Below are 22,593 nucleotides of genomic sequence, written 5' to 3' on the forward strand. Positions count from 1 at the left end.
AAACTTTATCTCCTGTTTTTTTTATTTATTTAGCAAACCTTATATGCCCCAAAACAAGGAAAGAAACTGGAGAGCTTTCATGTAGTTTTCCCTTTTTCAACCAAATGAAAACTATAAAGAAATTAATAACTTCTTACTTCTAACTTCCCTTATTTTAGATACAAAAGTTTATATAATTTTTACAAATATAGTTCTTAAACTGTTTAAGCATCTAGTTTATTATAACACACATACTAAAATAAAATGATTAGAAAAAATTAGTATTCAAACCTCCTTTCAGTTATGCACCGTGTTATAATGATGATGGTTATTAATTGTGACAAACTTATAGAATATTTATTCACTATAAATATACTAATCGAAGAACATCAGTATTTACTATGAAAAAAAAGCTGCATTTGATTTTGCAGTCTACAAAACACTATAGTTAACAAAATATACTAAAAATTACCATGCCATTTACTGAAAATACGAAATTTTGAGATATCAATGAAATCGGAATTCATTTCTTGATGATGACCTACAAGTATCTTAAGCGATAAGCAACGGAGGACGTGGGGACTGTCCCTTTACCAAAAGGTTAATCGGTATAGCACCACGTCCACCTATATCTAGAGCCTAAAGAGGAATCACCAATAAGCAAAAATTTTACAAAGGTGTAATACACACAAATATAGAATGTACATAAGCTAAAGTACAGTCTGATGTTGAGCAGCCCAATAATATACAATGAGTAAAATATAGACAGTAGAATTAGACTTAATGACAATATAACATAAAAATAGAGAACATAGTGACATAATGAATGTAAATGATTACAGCAATACACAGAGGATATACCAAAAGAAATAAAAATAAAATAATACAATAGCCATCAGTGTGTGACTGGAAGTACTGATATATGGGAAATGCGTAAAGCATTCAGAATTCGACTTAATTCAGAAGACTAACAACTGGATCGGGATACATTGCATAGCAACATATTGAAAGTCAGTGTAATAAACTAGATATTCGCTATGACAAAGTCATGTTACAATACCGCAGGTAGTGATGTGATACAGAAGAAGTAGGTAGCGTACAATATAATTTGATCTCGGTACGCATTCAATCCCTATAGTACAACAATAGTTAGGAAAAAGGAATATGTTATACAAAATATATTTAGCATGCAACTGTGTTTAAGATATACAAAGGTCGATACATTGGTTACTACCAATTATGGTACAGGATTCGTACCAAACTTAGTAACTGAATGCAATAGCGGTACAATACAATTGATTACAAGTATCTTAAAGTGACCAAGGCATACAAAAGATTTGCCAAGTTGGAAATCGTGTGATGTGTTCTTTGATTGAATTAATACGCACATCTATTCGCTTGGCGCAGCGTTTGGAGCTTGAAATTGAAAAATTACATAAAGAACTGTATTCTCGAGCGGTTTCTCATTCTGTTTAAGTTCGCAAAATATTTTGTTATTTTTAATATCCTTATAAAGGAAGCATTCTAATCGCGAAAAATTTCGAGTATCATATTTCAACGAACATGTCCATTTTGATGGCTCTCGAATCCATCTGAAAGATGCTTTTGTGTGACATATGTATGTACGGACAAAATAAAAGTCTCGTTTTTCCCAAAAAAGTTTAAAGAATGGATTTCAAACGTATTCAGAAGATACTTTTTCTTGATGTCATAACTCAAATACGAGTCGCTTAAGAATGTTGAAATTTCGTATATGGGACTGCAATAATTCTTATAGCTTGGTAAATTGTGCATTTTTTGTTTTAAATGTGATTAAATTTTGTAGTTCTTATGTTCCGGTTAAGGTTTTTATGCCTTTAGCTAATCTGCATGCAATAATTGTAGAATTATCAACAACGTAAAAGTTTTTTAAGTGCGGCTAAGCCTAACGGAGCAGCCATTTGTTTACACTGGGGAAAAATTTGTTTTAGCTGCATTTGGTGTTTTATCTTTTTCTATATTTTTCAATTTTTAATGAAGATGATGTATTTCTATCTTGCTGCGAAGTGAAAACTGAATTAATTGAATGAGAAATATATCTCTAATAAAATTTGAGGAAATAAGTTTAAATGAAATGCAGCAAAAAGAATGTGTATAATTTAATAAGCCGTACAAGGAAGTCACGAAGTATCCACATCAGATTTTTTTCCTTTTGCAATTCAATGTACGCATTTGCAACGTGAAAAACGCAAGGAAATGCAGGTTTTGCAAGAGATTCTTAACAAAAGCGAAGACGTTATCTCTCTCTCCCCTAAATAAAAATGCTATGCTTTTAGTACACAGGGGATATAAAGGAAGATATTAACCTCGCATTATATACAGAATCATAGCTGAATGATTAAATATACTGTCTCTAATAAATAATATAAATATATGTTTATATAAAATTATTATATAAACATGGCACAACTAACACAATTAAGCATTTAGATTTAAATGTGCAGAAAATGCTGCATTTACAGATGGAATGAGGAATATATGAGGAAGGAGATTTATATTTTCTTTTAAAAATTAACTTTCACAATTTCAGGGGTGTTGGAACCCAAAAATCTTCAAAAAATGGTGATTTCGGATTTTTGCATTTTCAAATTCTCTACACTTTTGTCTTTCTAAAAATCCCATTCTTTAATCTCTATGAAAGTAAAAAAATCTAGTTTTAATTTGTCATCGAAGGCTTTGATATATGAGGAATTTTATTGTAAAAACGCGTTTTTCTCCAAAAGTGATTTTTTTATACTCGATGTACCTTTTCTCAGGAACTACTGCTCACATGTATCTAATATTTGTATGGCTTATTTATTAGGATTTCTAAAATTTACTGAAATAAGCTTTTTGTGATAAACTAAGAAAAAAAATTTTTAAATTTTTTTTGTGTGAGAAAAGTGCTAAATTTTACTATGCCTAACAAAATATTCTGTAAACTACTCTAAAATTCAAAATGTTTCAAAAGCTCATTTCAGTATAATCAGATAGATATACAATAATTACACAAAAAATTTCAAAATCTGTATATCTACAGCAGATTTTGAGAAAAGATACATCGAAAATGGCCAATTTAACATTGTCGGTATAGGGGTTGCTGATACCCCTTAAAGCGAGCAAATTTATTTTAAAAATAATCTTCTCAATATTTTATAATTCATAAAAAATATTTCTAGATTAAAATTTTGTGAGCTATGGTATTCAAGTTTTTCCGGTGATAATTTTACAACAGTAATTTTACAACTGTCATCAAAATTTAAATTTGAAAAATGCATGAATATCAAATGAGGAATTCTTAGTCTCCCAAAGAAAAAGCAAATATGCTAAAATACGAGGGCCATCCAGGAAGTAGATTACGTTTCCGTCTGTGTCCGCTAGGGGCGGGGCTAGCGCGGCTATCTTGGGGTCAGAGCGTTGCGCAGCTCAGTCTGCATCTAGCCGTGCTAGTGAGAGGTTCGTGCTGTGCTCCGTTCAGATACTGTGACGGTTTGAAATGTCTGCGTTAATTGAAAATCCCGCGAGCTGCGAGGTGCGCTCAGTAATAAGGTTTCTGACTGCAAAAAACTGTAAACCGATAGAAATCTATCGGCAGCTTCGTGAAGTGTATGGGGACAACATTATCACTGAAGGTGGAGTGCGTCAGTGGGTCATAAGATTTCAAAATGGCCGAACCAATGTTCACGACGAAGATCGAAGTGGGAGACCCAGCATAGTGACCGCCGAACTTCTCGAAAAAGTCGATGCTAAAGTCCGTGAAAATCGAAATTTCACAATAACGGAACTTTCTTTGAGTTTTCCACAAATTTCGCGAAGTTTGTTGCACGAAATTATCAGCGAAAAGCTTGGTTACCACAAGTTTTGTGCAAGATGGATTCCAAAAATCTTGACAGAGGACCACAAAAATCAGCGAATGGCTGCAGCGTTGAACTTTTTGGACGCTTACCATAAGGATGGTGACTCTTTACTCGATCGCATCGTTACTGGTGACGAAACATGGGTGAAACATGTGAACTGTGAAACGAAATTGCAATCAATGCAGTGGGGGCACACAAGTTCTCCCCAAAAACCCAAGAAATGCATGCAAACAATGTCGGCAAGGAAGATGATGGCGACTGTTTTTTGGGACAGAAAAGGTGTAATTTTGGTGGACTTCCTGGAAAGAGGCACTACAATAAACTCTCAAAGGTATTGCCAAACTCTCCAAAAACTCAGAAGAGCAATTCAAAACAAGCGCAGAGGAATGTTGAGCTCTAAGATCTTGTTGATTCACGACAACGCCCGGCCCCACACGGCAAATGTCACTCGTAAAGTTCTTGAATCTTTTAAGTGGGAGTTGTTTCCTCATCCGCCGTACAGTCCCGACCTGGCACCGAGCGACTTCCACCTATTCCCAGCAATGAAGAAGTGGCTGGCTATGCAGCGTTTTGATGACGACGCACAGCTGCAAGAAGAGGTAACGAAGTGGTTGAAGGCGCAGGCGGCCGAATTTTTCGACGAAGGAATTTCCAAGCTCGTACATCGCTACGATAAATGCCTTAATTTGTATGGTGACTATGTAGAAAAGTAGTATTTGAGTGTGGCTTTCATCTGTATATAATAAAATTTGTTTCCTATACTTTGTTTATTTTTTTATTCCAAAACGTAATCTACTTTCTGGATAGCCCTCGTACACGAATATACAACATTTCATTCTACGTTTCTCGTACATCCTTGCGAAAGGTAAAACTGAAGTATCAAAACTCTTACTCATCACACGCGACAAAAATGATACAAACTCATTGTCTGTAGAAATGGCTTCCTAACAACAACGAATTTTTGCACTACATGTTCTTAAAACATACAAAAAAAATCTGAGTTAAAATAGCGGAAATGCGTGATATAAGGAAAAGCAGAATACAAAATAAGTGACTGACTTCCGTGTTTCAGTTAGAATGAATAGGATTTAAATTTAAAGTGACATGAAAATTGGAATTATTAAGACACAAGATTACAAAAGAACTACCAGAAAAAAAATTGTTGCAATTTCCATGTAGACTGTTTTTCGAAAACATGATTCCCATACACTTATTTCTATTTTAGATATTTTATATCATAAATTATATTTTTATTTTATTTTATTTTTAACATTCGCATCATAATAAATATTCTTATTACCAGCACTTTGCATTAGATTTGAAACTGCATCTTTCATTGTTTAAGTGTAAGAACATATTTAAGCGTGAAAATCTTAACATTAAAATATTCCGAAATAAATTATTTTTTGTCACATTAATATGAAACGTTTTCATTTTGTGTCAGTTTGTTTCCATGCATCGAATATAAATTCACTGCAGTATAACAGTTTTACAAATAACTTTTTAGCGTTTTGTAAAACGACGAAAGGTCAGCATTTACTTCAAACTCACATGAAATCGAATTTAATATTGACGATAGCTTCATAAAAAAAATCTCTGCATTTCGAGGGATTTATGCTCAAGATTATGCACTTCTTCAAGGAACAAAAATTTCCTTTTCTTAAAAGTATCTTGTCGAGAATTTTGATAAAAATACTTATTTTTGAACACCTCTAAGGAAACAATTTCCATGCGTTTATTTCTATTCCATTTTTTTCACTTCGCCACTTTGGTATCCTAAAAAACACAGAAATCATTGACATTTGAAAAAAAAAATATATTGCAAATATCTTACGCAAGCGATCCAGAGAAATAAATAAATAATTATATTGTAGGGTTTATTTTATTTTCCTAATAGTTATTTTTACTTTAGAACAAGCCTTTCATTTACTGTCTCGTTTCCCATCAACGTTTCCCTGCCAGAATGAGTTTTCAGGATTTCGATTTATGTAAATGAGCTAGAAACGAGTATTTAAGCTGAAGTCTGGGCCACTTCAAAAAGAAAGGCGTAGGGCAGAGTGTTCTGCCTTTCGGCCACATTGTTGATGCTAGTTTAAGCATTCTATTATTCGGCTGTGTAGTTACGTGTCTGCTATAGTATTCGCCAGTCATCTTACACAAGGGCCGCAACTCTGTTAGTTAATTATGTGCAGCTTCGGCTGGTGTGTTTTAGATAGCATTAGATTAGTTTAATATTTTCTATCTTCAGTTAAAGCCCAAGTGGAGGCTTATTGTAAGCACGAGAAGAGGACATTTATTTTGAGTTGGAATAAAGGTTAATGTTTGGACTTCTTACAGAATTCAGCGAATAGTCGCTACACAGTTCTTCAATATCCTAGCTCTCAAGCAACTCCAATCTAGCCAGCATATTACAATATCTTCAATATTTAAGTCTCTTCTTTATTTTATAAAAGCTCCAACTGGCTTTAATTCACAATAAACTAATGTCACATTTTTCCCCTTTGCGATTTTGAACAGCTCATTTTAAATATGATTTCCTGTGTTCTATATCCTTAATTTTTGGGGAGAATGATTCTTAAATTAGTAGGTATATCGCAATAGATTACCTTGAAAGTGTTTCAGGTGTTAGAGTAATATTTGATCAGATTTCAAATCGTTTCAAATCTCATGATTTTCATATTTTTTAACATTATGAAAGAAGCATTGATATGTATGGTAAACACTTCGAAGAGTTACAGTGTAATATAAAGTTTTCAGATGGTAATTTTCTTTATTATTCTTTATAGTCTGCTGGAATATTTGAAAGTTTGCCTTTTTCAAATCTGTCTTCATTTTTAAAAAAGTACAAATGAAATTATAAATATTTTAATGTGATATCAGCAGCTATCAAAATAACTGGAAATTGTTAAACTGAACGAAAAACAGAAGTTGCAATTCCTCAAGTAATTTAACATGCATTTCTCGTATTAGCAGTGAAGACAAATATGGAATAAACAGTACTACAAAATATGGAAGAACGGAATACATTCAGAAAAGTCCTGGAGTAAATTTGTACAAAGTTAAATGGATAAAAACGAGCAAAATCTAAACCTAAACCTAAACTCAAACTTACAACCGTACTGCCAATTCTGGGAAACCAGTAAAACTAAGAAACAATCAAAAAACCAAAAATGGACAGTAAGTAGCAAACGTTAATGAACTACAGATTCCTAAATACTATAAGGTATTTCTCCCGTCTTCTTGGCATGCCTTCGTGGTGTGGTGGTCTGCAAGCTGGGCGCGTACTCCAGAGGTCCGCGGTTCGATTCCCAGAGAACGCGTTGCTAATTTTTCATCTTACCTGCTTCCGAAAAATCCTAATATCTCTAAAATGGCGCTCGAACTAAAAGGTTGGTGGATCATCATTCACCGCACCCAGGATTTGGCGATTGGGTCCTCTAAAAACCCCAGTCGCCCTCTTGGCATGCCTTCGTCGTGTGGTGGTCTGCACGCTGGGCGCATATTCCGAAGGTCTGCGGTTCAATTTCCGGCGAAGGTGTTGGTAATTTTACATCTTGCCTGCTTCCAAAAAATTCTAATGTCTCCACAATACTAAATTACAAAAACAACTACAGTATCGTTCTTCATGGCAATTCATATAATTTACCTCCAGCTGGAAGTGATTTACAGTATTTCTATTTTAAATGCTCGAGTATAACTCAGTTAGTACATGGAGAATGTCCAAAAGAATCTCAGAGCTAGTATTCGTGGTACAGATGAAGACAAAGATAGAAAAGAAAAATTTGGAAAGCAATACGAAAATAAACTTTACAAAACCTTTAAATTAAATAATTTTTTTTTAAATTTAGACTCATCTGATGAAAAGTTGCTGAAAATATACTAATCAAAACCACCATTGAGGGTTTGGCTTTTGTTTCGGACACTTTGTGCCCAAAGAAGCGTTTTATTGAAGTCCAACAACCATTTACAAAGGGTGCATACGTTTTAATCAAAATTTCCAGAATCTTTAAAAGGTTTTGACGTGTACTTCTGATTCTTTGACCTATCAACAAGCAAGATATCGAAACTCTTAAATCTTAATGCATCATTGGTTTTAAATGACCCTCATTACCATCAGCAGTTTCTGTCACAATTATCAGAAAGTCAGACACGGCGTGAATTAAGGATAGAGAAAGCATAACTTTTGGAAACGGGAGTTTGGAGTTAAGCAGGTAATATAAAGACATTTGACTGAGCTTCTTGGCAAACTGAGCTTTTGTGCAGATTTCAGAATGAAAATTAAAAAAAAGTAATTTCGTGCAGCTGTCCTCCGTATTGTTTTTGAAGACATGAATCCGAAAATTTTAAGGAAAAGCAACTGAAAAAAATTTTAAATATTGTAATGTAGCCGTTCCTCAATATATACTAATGCCGGCTAGCTTTAAAATGATTTATTAACAGAGCACACAGGAACGATTACAAGAAAAAGAATATACATAAAATAGGAAACATATACCAAATGGAACATCAAACATTAGAATAACAGAGACACGGTAAACTATCATCATGGCGGCTGGAGGTCGACTGACTTTTTTTCATATCGCCACTAGATGGCGTTTAAATAAAATAGTTCAGTTACAGTTCATGAGTTCATGGCATTGAATAAAATAGTTCAATTACACTTAAATAGTTCTGTTATATCCCCCCCTCTGCCGTTTGCTTTCGTTTAATACTTTTATGTAATATCAAGAAATCAGATTTCAGTAAGGAATTTACATTTGCTTTAAGAAGTAGCTTATAATGAATAATCAGTTTAAAAGAACTTTAAACTCAGATTAAACGATAATGCAACCGAAACTTATCTTTTCCGTTGAAAGTGTTCAGTTGATAATTCGATGTGCTAGCAGCACGGCACGACAATTTTAATTCCAGAATTGGTTTCCAGAATTTTTTACCAGCAGTTCACATCTGAAAAGAAACTGAGCCGATCTCCAGCAACTAAAAGTTAAATTTGGGAGTAAGGGCTTGTTAAAGCCAAACAGAAATTCTAAACATTTTGTTGCGCCATTTTGGATTCAAATTTAGTTGGGCGCCAATGTAATGTAGCCGTTCCTCAATATACACTAATGCCGGCTAGCTTTAAAAGGATTTATTAACAGAGCACACAGGAACGGTTACAAGCAAAAGAAATATACATAAAATAGGAAACATATACCAAATGGAACATCAAACATTAGAATAACAGAGACACAGTAAACTATCATCATGGCGGCTGGAGGTCGACTGACGTTTTTTTCATATCGCCACTAGATGGCGTTTAAATAAAATAGTTCGGTTACAGTTCACGAGTTCATGGCGTTGAATAAAATAGTTCAATAAAACTTAAATAGTTCTGTTACAATATTTCAATTCCAAATAAACGCGAAATTAAATTTCTTATTGTCAAATTCATCAGTTGTCTCTTACTGACTGCCATTTCGTTAAGTTTCGTTTTTCAGTAAAAGTAAAAATTTTTTAAATCAGTATCTTTTTACTTCCTTGTACGAAGTAAAGGATTTATTGTAATAGCAAAAAATATCGGGTATCATATTTAAACGAAAATACCCATTTCAACTGCTCTCGAAACCATTTGAACGATGTGTTTGCATCACAGTATGTACGAACAGAATAAAAAAAACTCTTTTTGCCAAAAAGGATTGTAAAATGGACTTGAAATGGATTCAGAAGAGATTTTTTCTTGAGCGTCTGTGCGTATGTACGTGTGTATGTATCTGGCATAACTCAAAAACGAGTAGCTGTAGGGCGTTGAAATTTTGCATGACTGCTCTAACATGTAGTTGTGCACCTACCATTTTCGTTAAAAGCGGCTGCAACAATCGTATATAAATATATATTCCCACTCTGTCATCTGGGTCGATGAGCTTAGTTTTTTTAGTGTTGTATGTTCGTAAATTGTGCATTTTTTGCTTTAAAAGTAATTGAATTATGTGGTTTTTTATATTCCGGTTGAAGTATCTATGGCTTTAGATAATCTGCAGGCAATAGTTGTAGAATTATCGGCAATTTCAAAGTTGTTTAAGTGCGACTAAGACCAACGGAGAAGTCATATTTGCTTACAATTGAAACTTACCAGAATAGTGAATTAAGTCAGTTTCTGCAACTTCAGTGTCTTTTTGCGGAGTGAGTTTTGCTACACTTTCAGATTTGTGAACCAAAAAAATCTGCCTTCTTGCCCGCTCGCCAAATTGCTTGTTTTTAAGTAGAAACTCTTAATTATTTTAATTGTAAAAATTGTTTTTTAATTTTTTAACTGTATTTGATGTTTTATGTTTTTCAGAGTTTTACAATTTTTAATGAAGATGTTTTGAGTTTTTATGTATTTCTGCTTTGCTGCGAAGAGAGAACTGAATTAACTGAATGGGAAATAGATTTGAGGAAATAAGTTTAAATGAAATACAACAAAAATGTGTATAATTTAATAGGTAATACAAGGAATTTATGTCCACATTTACGTACTCATACAGCATAATAGCAGAGCAAAAAGCTGTGCCAGCAGAGCAAAATATAAAAACTCGTAGAATGTAATGGTATATCACTGCTGTTTATTCATTTCAATACATCAGACATTTAATCTTTTTCGAGTATTTGGAGAAAGCATTTTCAATTTTTCATCAACCTTCTGACATCGAGAAGCGACTATATTATTGTAATGCCATGCATTGCCTGCTTATTTAAGCGACTTAAAAAAAGGAAAGAAGCCAGACTATTTATATGCAGTTTCATTTCAGTTTTCGGCTGACGTTTTAATAACTAAACCGTACCTATCTTTATTCTACTTAGTGTTAGTTTATGGCAAGACGTTGCAAAGATTCCTTCCTATTACTTTAGATTACTATGCATAATTTAGTGACATATTTTTAAAGTGGAAATACATTTCCTTTACTAACAGAAAAATTGCTTTCTCATAGGAAGATGAGACACATATTAAACAGAAATATTAACCGAAATTCAGAAACAGTTTATCAATAGTTAGTATGTATAGTAAGTAGTGAATCGACTGAATTGCACATAATTGTAAATATTATGAGAACTGTATTGAATTTATATATCTGTTAATAATTTGTAAATAAATACAAGGAGAAATACTTTAAGGAATCCAAATATTTATCTTAAAATTTATTAATATGTAAAAACACACTGTTTATTTGACTTTTATTTGTGTATGTCTTTCATTTTATTTGCTTCTTTATTTTTATTTAATTTTTTTGTATATTTTTACATTTATTCTTATTTTTAAATGTATGTATTGTTTGTTCTGAATGAAAACTATCTTCATTTTTATTTGTATTTATTTTTGATATTAACTGTCTATCATCGCGTTGGGAAATGTTTTTCGCATTTCTGAAATCATTTAAGATTTAAATTCAGATTTTATAAAACTGACTAGCGGGCAAACTCGCCAGATGAACGGGCTGCAGCCGAAGCAAAATTTATAAGTTCTGTCAATCCCTGAAAAGAAAATGCATAAAAATATTCCAATACGAATGAAATCAGTTCATTCTTTCCAAGTACCAATCAATTCGTAAATATTTTTTTTTATTGCCAAACCAGGAAACGAAAACTTTTGACACTTCAGGTTAATACGTATACGTATGATGTCATGATTTAAATTTAATGTAATGTAACAACTTTTTCTCAGTATCAATAAAAGAATTAACGTGACAATAATATACCGTATCAATTATCCTAACCTGAAACAAAGAAGTGGCCAACAGCTGCTATTTATTTAAAATGTTGACATTTACCGAAACATTTCGGACATACAATGACGTCACATGCAAACACGTGCTTTCTTCGATGTCAGAATATGACATTATATAATAATAATGCGATACTGTTGCCACTCAGAAAAATGAGGAAGTAGTATAAGATCAGAAAATTTAAAACTGGAAAAAGATTTTTGTTCAGATATGCGAAAGGACGAAGTGAACTGTTGGTGATTGCATAGAGAGATTTCAGTTTCCTCTGAAAGGTAGGGAGCTTTTCTATATATATTATACACTCATGTCCAAAATTATGTTTACATGCATAAATTCAAGGATTTCTCAGAGACTATGACTTATAATTTAATGAATTTTCGTAGAATCATACATAACATGATGACACATAAATGCAAAAGAAAAAATTGAAGATCACCTCATATGATATAAAATTGTAGCATGAAACAATAAAAATGGTAATAAAGTGTGACAAAGAGAGTTAAGGAAAAAAAGGAATAATTCAGAAAAAGAATTAAGTCTTACGAATTTAATATGGAATATGATCTCCCCTGACTTGTACACATATATCACAACGTGTTTTAAGGCTGGAAATAACGTTGTTAACCACAGTTTGGGGAATTAATTTCCACTCTTCCAGCAATGCCGTCTTCAGAGAATTTACATCTCTAGGAGGAGGATGTATACATGCAATTGCTCTTCCAAGGTAGTCCCATAAGTTCTCTATCGGGTTAAGGTCAGGAGAGTTTGGTGGCCAAGGTATTCCCTTAATGTCTTCACTTTCAAGGAATTCATCAACGAGTTTTGCTCAATGTGGACGGGCATTATCATCCATGAATAAAAAGTCAGGTCCATATGCACCCCTGAAAAGTCTTACATAAGGATCTAAGACCTCATCCCGATATATCTGGTCTGTCACAGATCCGCTACTGAACACGTGTAGGGGCGTACGTCCATCGATCATTATTCCACCCCATACCATCACACCTCCACTACCGAAACGGTCACGTTCCACAATGTTCGAGGGATCATTTCGTGTTCCTGACTCCCTCCAGATGTAAACACGTTTAGAATCACCAGTTAAACTAAACCGCGACTCATCAGTAAAGAGAACATGGGACCATTGATGTTCAGTCCAGTTTTGATGTTCTTTACACCAATTAAAGCGATCCCTCTTTTTCTGTGAAGACAGTAAAACACATACCCTTGGCTTTCTGGCATAAAGGCCTTTTTCATTAAGCCTTCTGTATATTGTTTGCCGTGATGCAACAGTTCCAGTGGCGGCTGCATGCTCTGAACTTAACTGGCGAGCAGTAGCCTTTCTGTTACGACGGGCAGTTAATGCCAGATACCGATCTTCAGAAGCAGTTGTCATTCGTTTCCGACCTTGTCCAGGCCTCCTTACAACACTTCCATCATTTTGAAACTGTTTCCATAGCTTAGAGACTGTCTGTCTTGAAATATTCAGACATGTGGCTGTTTCCATAATTGACTGCCCTGCTTCTAAACGGCAGATAATTCGCCACTTTACAGATTATTCCAAATGATACTTTGAAGCCATAACAAACCGCTTTGAGACCCTACACACTGAAATCAAACGCTATGTTGAAGAAATTCACTCAAATATTCAATTTGCGCAAAGCGCTTGATTCACCCTTGGATGACATAACGTCTAGATTTGCATATCACAAACCGTTTGATTACTTTTGATTGGATAATGCTAATTAGGCTTGGTTTTCACACATTCCCTGCAAATACGGATCACATTGATTCGATATTTCATTGAATATCATCATTTTTGGTTATGTAAAGATAATTTTGGACATGAGTGTATATGTGTGTGTATGAGAAAGAAAGAGAGAGAAGGAGGGAGAGAGAAGAATCTGTAACAGTCTAGAAAAGCGTTGAAGATAGACGAAATGTTGTCGGTGCATAATGACGAAGTTTCAGACGTGGTCAAATTAATAAAATTCTCTTTTTCTTCTCGACAGGCATACATTTTCATTAGCCAACACAAAATAAATTTGGCCCAATGGCGGCTGTTCTTCAGAACTAAATTGGGACCGTTACATTTTTAAAATAAATTTTGAGAACAGCATACAGCAGTAAATTGGCAGAAGTGAAGCGAAAAGAAAATGTGACGGATTCCTAGTTGAAAGTTTAGTTTAAAAACAAAAAGTTGTGACTTACATTTTACAGTTTTATTTCCGAATTATCTGCTGCATCAGCGTCAGTTAAAGGACAGAAGAGGAAAATATCCAAATTGAAATGAAGCGTTAAGGAACAATTTCAAATTAAGATTTTAAAACAAATTGATTATATATATTTATTTATCTTACATATTCTCCCTCTTCCGTCAATGAGAAAAAGGCTTAGGGATAGAAAAGCCTTTCTAGAGGAAAAGGTATTAAAGCATTAAAACATGAAAGAAATATAAACCATGAAATTTGTGCCAAATAATACCTTGAACATATAATTTGAGTACTGCATTTTTGAAAATGAGAAGAAATTTTACAGTGCCATTCATATTTTAATTATTCAGTTCAGCGGAAAAGAAAATGTTGTATGTTTCAAGATAGAAGCTTAGTTCAAAAAGAAAAGTTATGCTTTGCGATTTCGAGTTTCAGTTCCGAATTATCTGCGTCAGAAGTATTACCTAAGGATGGAAAGAGAGAAATGTCCAAATTAAAATGAAGAGTTAAGGAAGGAACTATTGCAAATTAAAATTAGCATTTTGAGTTACATCAGCTTTCGTCAGTCTTCGACTGTATGAGCTACCTGAATCACCTTTTCCCATTCTTAATTGTTCCATATTTGTAATTAACTGGATTTCCTGCATCGAATTCGAGCAGAATCCGATGAGACAGAAAATTAAGAACTTTCATCTATTTCACTTAGGGTGATGTCATACAATCTTGGTACAACTTTGACAAAGTGTTAATAATTGCAAGCAACTGTATTATCTCTTCATATATCAAGATACTTTGTAATCTTTCAGCTATATACTATTATTACCTTGTAACATTGTAAGAGACGTAAAGAGATTGGTTATCGATTAAAAGTTGTTAAAAATCGAACAAAGCTGTAATTTTATACAGAAAAAGATTAAGCTTATTACAACGCATACATTTATTTTACAGGCATCAGGAAGAAAACAAAATAGTGAAGTTAAAAGATAGCACTGAAAAAATATATTATTGTATGCATATAAATAAGGGCTCGATATATTTATCTCTAGCGTCGTTGTCTAAGGAAAAGAAAAGCTATAAAAAGGTTTTCAATTTCAATATTTTAATGGAAAAAAACCCGCTTTGATCATCGTCTGAAATTAGTGAGTCCTTGTCTCGTCTGCGACAGTCATTCCGCATGAGCGACCGACCATGCAAATATCGTGATCTGCTGCCCATTCCTCAGCACAGCCAGGAAGGGCAGATGCCATTATTCCACGGATAAAATCAAACAACCTTATTTTTAACATGAAATTCAATACTTACTATCAGCATCATAGCTAAGTTATGTAACTCCCTTTAAATTAGGTTAGATCTCCCCTCCCTCCCCCCAATATATGTGAGAACTAATGCTTAAGCCATGGGTACCCAACTGTTTGGGATTCTCTGCTACGTGGACTAACGAATACCATGAAAAAGGCAAAGCACCAGAAAATATATTGAGTACAGCTTACGTAATTTAGTGTTAATTGACGACGATAACATATCTATATTATTAGTGCGTAAAACAATGCTATATTTAAAACTTCTTAATACAAAATAACATATTTATGAGCGAAAAATAAGCATACACAACGTTTTTGAAGGAATCAGTTACATTTTGAACGATTTTGTTTTAATTTAAGAAATTTTATGTTTTCTTTTATGAATATTGCTAAAGGTTATTGTGAGAAAAATAAATATAAGGCGGGAAAAAAACTGCCATTAATTTTTTATAATTTAAATTTTTTGAAGAAACATTTAACGATTAAAGTATCTTTCTTCTAAAATTTTCAATGTTTTTGCTCCAATGTTTTATTGTGTTTAATATAATGTTTTTCGTAATTTTAAGGATCGATTTTATAATTTAATGAATTAATTTCTGCCAAAAAATAAAAAGCATATTTATATGTAAAAACTTTGAAATAATATGATTTCAATTACAATTTCATTATTTCCAATAGTTCAATAGCTTTCAATTAATCATTTCAAGAACCTTTTTACTATATTTCTCTTCTTTTAATATAACATTAAAATTATATTAACCTTTGAATTTTTAATCCTATATGCTTTCTTGAAGCGACTGTGATTAGAAAAACGCGTAAACTGTAAAATTTCTAAAAAATATATAACGAAGAATGCAAGCAGATAAATTTATAAATTTGCATATTTCTTGTTCGTGATGATTTTGTTTTAAGGTGTTTTTGAAGGGATTCACGACATAAATTTTCAGAATAAAAAATAATAATAAAAATCAGTTTTTGTTTCAATTTCTATAGAAAATGTTTAATATAATAATATGAAAATTAGGTAAATCCTTACTTCCTAGAAAACAAATACTTACAGTTTAATGCATTTAAAATTGTTGGTATTATTTCGAACTTGTCCGATCACGTTTGTGCGACACATTATCGTGTTTTACATTAAAAAATAAACTCAGAAACAAATGTTGAAACTTTAAAAACTGAAATTCCTGTTTTGATTTGAGTATTAATTTATTTCGTAAAAAAGATATAATTTCATGAACACATATTATCATCCATTTAACGGTATAATTTCCTATTAAGCGCTACAATGTAATTTTAAGTTTTGGTAAAGCAAGACTTCTCTCACTCTAGAATTTAGAAACTAAATTTTAAGAAAAATCGCAATTACTTAATTTTCTCAGTTCTTTAAATTGTAGAAAGATGAATTAATATTAATGGTTAATCAATAATTACTATTAATGGTCTGAAAACCATTCGAACATGCACTAATATTAGTAATATTTGCTACAAAATAGACTAAAGCAGGAAATCACATCTGAGGCGATTTTCGTTTTCACGTAATCGGGGAACCAAATATTTTAATACATATAAGGAAGAGAAAAACTGTAGCGAATTCGATTCTATCGTGTCTGGGATAAGTAATTCTAAACTTTAGACATTTAGTAGACATTGTCACTATATCATGTCAGAGCTAGTCACGACTAGTCATAAGCTTCGAGGAAGCAGTACTATGTTGCTATCAGCATAAAATAGAGGAAATCTGGAGGATTTTTTTCAAATAGCAGATGGTGAAGCAAACGACGTACAAATATATTCTTTTATTTCAGCTGCATCATTTTTCATAACAATTTTAGTACATATGCATTAGTTCGAATTTTTCAAAAATTTTAATTTGATGATCACGAAAAACGTATGTCACCAAAAAGCCAGACAGTAAGAATCTGACAGACAGAATACATGACTAGTATTCTAGATAGTTTCTGATATATATTTTCAGAACAATTAGACAAAGAACAGAATTCGCATATATTTTGTTTAAAATACTTTGAGCATCATTAGGTCATATTCTTTTACAATTTTAAATTAAATGTTTAATAATTAATACATATATTACCAACATCACAAAAATGCTAGTAATTACTTTTTAAAAATATATTTTTAATATTTAATGAACTTTAGTAATTTTTAATTTTTTAAAGTTTGCGCGGATTCATTTATTTTGACTAATAGTTAACTTTTTTTCAGAAAGATTACTGTCTAATTTGATTGATTCTAATTAGATCAAATTATGGTATACGTTTATACACTCTTTTGCAAAAAAATCGAAGCACCATGAAGGAAGTGGTTGTTTTTGATGAAACTGAATATGTGTATAGCTCATACACTGATAGTAAAATGATTAAAAAATCAAGGTATAGTACCTGTTCACGGCTCACAATCACCCATTAAGTGTTCAAATTAGTAGTTGGTCGAACCGCCCTTGGCGGAAATGTATGCTTGAATTCGTCGAGGCAAGGAGTGTTTAGAGGTTCTTAATGCCATCCTGCGACACATTTTGCCAGACATTCATCAGTTGTCGCTTCAGATCTGCAATATTTTGGGTGCCCGAATCTGGCGGCCTACCATATCCCAGACATGCGCGATTAGTGAAAGGTCTGGTGACCTTGCTGGACAAGGAGGAGTATCAACCGCACAGAGACAGTCCAGAGATATGCGTGCGGTATGTGGCCTCACATTATCTTGTTGTAAAATGGCCCCAGGATATCGTGCCATGAAGGGTAATGCAACCGGCCGCAGAATGGTTAAGCTGTTAAAGATGTACGGAGGATGACTAAAGATGACATGCTTTCATAAGAAATAGCGCCCCACACCATCACACCCGGGGTTATGGCTCTTTGCTTTTGATTGGATGATTGGGAACGCTGGCCCCGTCCTCTCCAGACACGAACACGGTGGTCATCTGCTTCAAGCGTGAAGCGGGATTCATCGCTGAACACTATACGATGCCAGTCTGATGGCAGCCATGAAGATCGGCTGTGACACCTCTCTAGACGACTCCGCCGATGTTGGGGAGTCAAAGGCAAATGTCTTAAAGGCCCCTGTGAGCGTAACCCCGCCTCAGACAAGCGCCGTGAGATGGTAGACGGTCCAACGGGAGATATAGACGTGGCTGTAGTGCGTTGAATAGTCGACAATGATACCGTTGAGGCGGTTAGGGCCTGGCGAACAATCATCCTATGTTGCCTCGCATTTGTGCTCCTTGGCCTTACAGAGCCTTAATGTCGTCGGCAATTTTGTTGTAGCAAACATTGCTGTCAACATCTTTGCACAGCAGTGACTGTACGCTGCAGGTGGCGGCCTATTGCTCGGTATGACCAACCAACTTCACGCAACCCTATAATGCGAACACGTTCAAAGTAGTTTAGCCGTCTGTAAGGTCTTCGATATCGTCGTAGTGGCATCTTTAGTTGCTTCTTTACGGAATTACAATAGCAGCAACAAAAAAAGATAAATTTTCCGCCTCTGTTACTGGTTTTATACTTTGCGAATTGCGCACTAGAAATGCACGCTATGATCGCAATTCCTGTTCATTTGCCTTGAAACTTTGATCATAATGTTTTCGAATACCAAATTTCGTCACGATCACAAAAGTCCTTGGTGCTTCGATTTTATTGAAAAAGAGTATATATATAGATATATATATATATATACCATAATTTGCTTAATATATATATATATATGTATGTATGTATGTAATGCTTTTAAAATGCGTAGATGAAAACAGTAGAACTTTTAATAGCTTAGATACTTTAGATGACCGAGAATACCCAGGTGGGTTGAAGGTGGCAGAACGGAAAGCATGATGACGCAATTTAGCACAACGTATCTTGAAAAATCACAATCTTTATTTTTTTATGCATATCAAATCATCCTCTTTTCAGACAAAATTTTTCCTAACTATATTTGAATACAGTAAGTTCCATTTTGAAGTACGACGTCGTTTAAGCAACTAAGCGGCAGCAGCATACACAAAAAGCATCTTGCCGGCAGGTAGTGATGAGTCGGTACTACCGAACCGGGTATTTTGTAACGGGTACTTAGTTGTAACGGGTACTGAAAATCGGTACATCCAAGTACCCGTTACTTCAGTACCGAAATCGGTACTTTTCGGTATTCGTTACTTCTGTACCGAAACGGGCACTTTTCTGTATTCGTTACTTCTGTACCGAAACGGGTACTTTTCGGTATTCGTTACTTCTGTACCGAAACGGGTGCTTTTCGGTATTCGTTACTTTGTAACGAAAATATGCGTCTCTTCTCGGTATTTCGGTATTCGTTACTGGAGGATCGATGAGGGTTCAGCTCACTTCGGTTTTGGTACGAGGAACGAGGACAGTAGTATTTGGTTGTATTTGCGAAATGGTGATATGCGCTCCTTCTGTCCATGAATGGTCTGCTTCTCAGACACTTCCGTAGTTGGCATGTTTTCTGATATTCAAAATCTTACTCCGTACAGACAAAATCAAACACGTGGTGACGTGGCAGAGTTCCTTCAGTGCGCAAAATCGTTAGCTGCATATTTCGGTACTCAAAATGATTACTAGGGCACTTCGGTACTCCAAATCGTTACTAGGGTACTCCAGTACAGTAAACCGTTACTAGGGTACTCCGGTACAGCAAACCGTTACTCCGGTATTTCGTTACTTCGGTACTCCAAATCGTTACTTGGGTACTCGTTACTTGAAATCGGTTTTCGGTAAAAGTAACGGTTACTTGAGTAACGGGTATTTTGTACCGGGTACTTGTCTGTACCCGTTACTCTCGTACCGAGTACAAGAATGTACCGAAGTTGCCCATCACTACCGGCAGGAGAGCTTATGCGTAAAAGCGGAGAGTATCATAGAACTTCGAAGGAACAAGGGTGGGAGTCGGAAAAGTTTCAGTTCAGAGTTTCGGTTTACAATTAATTTGATTGGACAAGAGCATTAAAACGTTACGTAAGATAGAAAAATCTGGAACCTGTGAGAAGAGATGAATTTAGGAGCAGATCACCAAATTTAGAATGTTAATTTTGAGACCGCCAATTATTTTTTGAAACAGCTATCATATTTTGTTATAGCTTGCATATATATATATATATATATATATATATATATATGGCCGGGCTTTATTTAATAGCTATTAGGCTTGCACTATTACAAGTGGCCGGAAGTAGTGATCATTTCATTATAGAAGCACCTAATAGGTGGTGGCACCGTTGCCTTCTATGAAGGGACGAACAGTTACAACCATGCCTTCTCCGGGTTCCTAACTCATCGCTACGGCACTCAGGGTCACTAAACACCACACGGGAGGTCAAATTAGGTAGAAAGAAGTGCTATTTAAGCAAAGGTTTCACAAGGTGATTTTAGAGCGTGTTGTACCTACTTGAAGGCCACGTTATTACTTTGACTTACTAGCGATTTGATTTTGTGGCGTTGAGTATTTCTAACCATTAAGCTTGTTTCCCCGGCTTCTAGAAGTCACAGATTTCATGCGCGTTTAAATTATTCTGTGAGCAGGTACGCTAGTTTAATTACATTTTATTTAAAGTAAAACCAGAAGTGTTGGCTTACGTAAGCCCAAGCGGGTGCAACTAAATGTGATTGAATAACGGTTTCTTTACACCTTTCTTCTGACTTTGTTGCTGTCAAGACCTGAGGATAATTCCCCAAACAGTCTTTGTTAAAGTCTTTTGTTAGTTTATGATACCTAATAAAACGAGACTCTAGTAGTTGTACATTCCATATATATAGTCAATTCTTAATTAATCAGGGTGATATTGGGAATGACGGCCACTGTTAACTCATAACAGTTAATCCGAAGGTAGTTAAAAACACGGGAGGGATGAATAACCTTTTTGCAATTAATAAAACAAACTGTTTACAATTTGGCAGCACATTCAAGTCATTTAATTTGAAGAATAAGTTAAATTAAAATTACGGAAATTAAATCAATATGGAAAACATAAGCCATATGTTGTAAATAACGAATGAATAAACATCATTAGAGAGAAAGAAAGCAAGTTATAAACGGCATTAAAGAACATATTTAAGAAAGAATTTGAACAATGTCATCGAGTGCACATTCACACAAAAACATCGGTTATTTTCCGCTTTTCTTCACTCTGGTTTTAGAATAATGTGCAGTTAAATTACGTACAATTGCGGATAAAAATAAATCCCAAATACTAAGACATCATCTGCCATTACCGCATATACTTTCTTTTCCTTTTCTTATTTCCTCGTAGACGGTTCGTTTTAATTTATGCTGATAGTTTGGGATAGTAATATTTTCCATCTTTCCGCAATAACAAATTTGACTTCTTTTTAAAAACGGCCCACCAGTTAGGAACTCAGTTAATCCTCCCTCGGATTATTGAGAGTTTATTGTATACTTTCGAGCATGCAATCAACTTAAATTAACCTTTCTAATAATATTTTTAATCATGAAATCTCATGAATCTCATAGATCAACTAGTCGACACATTAATAAATAATAATAATTTCAAGATGTGAAAATCCTTAAGTAGGTAATATGCTTCATTCAATTCATGCTCGGAACTTACTCGAAAATTCATTATAGCATGGCCGGCAGAAGCACGTTCTCGTGAACTGGAGACTGCCATAACTAAAGAAAAAGGAAAATATTCCCATATCGTATTTGGAAATTCCAACGATCACACGACTGGGAGGATCTCAGAAAATGATATGCAAGTAAGCATAGTTTTGAACAATGTCCCGCCTCGTGTACAATGAATCATAGAAAAGCATAGCATAACAACACGACCTAACGAAGATTCCTGGGGATATACTGGGATGCGACATTTTAAGCACTGAAAAATGTGTTCAAAAGTTTAGGAGTATAATTTCAGAATGTCCTGAGGATGTACTAAAGAGGGCTTCAAATAATAATACCCCGTACTCTGTCGATGGGAGCTGCAGAGGATGTTCTGAGGAAATTCTGGGACTTGATATTAAATACTAGAAACTCGACTCCATACTCTGTCGATGGGAGCTGGAGAGGATGTTCTGAGGAAATTCTGGGACTTGATATTAAATAATAGGAACACATGTTTAGAGGTTAGGAGAATATTCAGGATTATTCTGATGATGTGCGCATATCCTGTGGGCAACCTCCTTAGAATATACTGAGGATGCTTTTGTGCTGTGTGGGAGTGGTCTCAGGCTCACGGTCCCTGAAGAAATTTCATGCGGCCTGTGAATACATTTCAGTTATGTATTTGTAACAATTACGGTGCTTATAGTTTTAGAGACATATAGATATGGACTGTGCTTACGCGCGACTGCTAGTGAAAGGAAAAAAATAGCATAAATAGATTGAGGCTTTTTCCAGTATAGGCTTATACACTATGCCACGTAAGGGAAGAGAGGATTTCTCACATTGGTACAGTCAGTAAGTTTAGTTTGCAAGCCGACAGCTGGTGGTGCTACAGTTTTCTGAAATT

The 22,593-nt window shown here is 34.3% G+C and overlaps 1 protein-coding gene across 13 annotated transcripts in view; it reads right to left on the minus strand.

The window, feature by feature from the left end:
* LOC118191624 (exocyst complex component 4-like) overlaps positions 1-22,593 on the minus strand; it is a 785,372-nt gene that overhangs the window by 159,656 nt on the left and 603,123 nt on the right. The window lies entirely within an intron of this gene.

The sequence above is a fragment of the Stegodyphus dumicola genome, chromosome 7 (assembly GCF_044657685.1).
Source record: "Stegodyphus dumicola isolate Sdum_Otavi_A_Nest chromosome 7, ASM4465768v1".
Classification (NCBI taxonomy): domain Eukaryota; kingdom Metazoa; phylum Arthropoda; class Arachnida; order Araneae; family Eresidae; genus Stegodyphus; species Stegodyphus dumicola.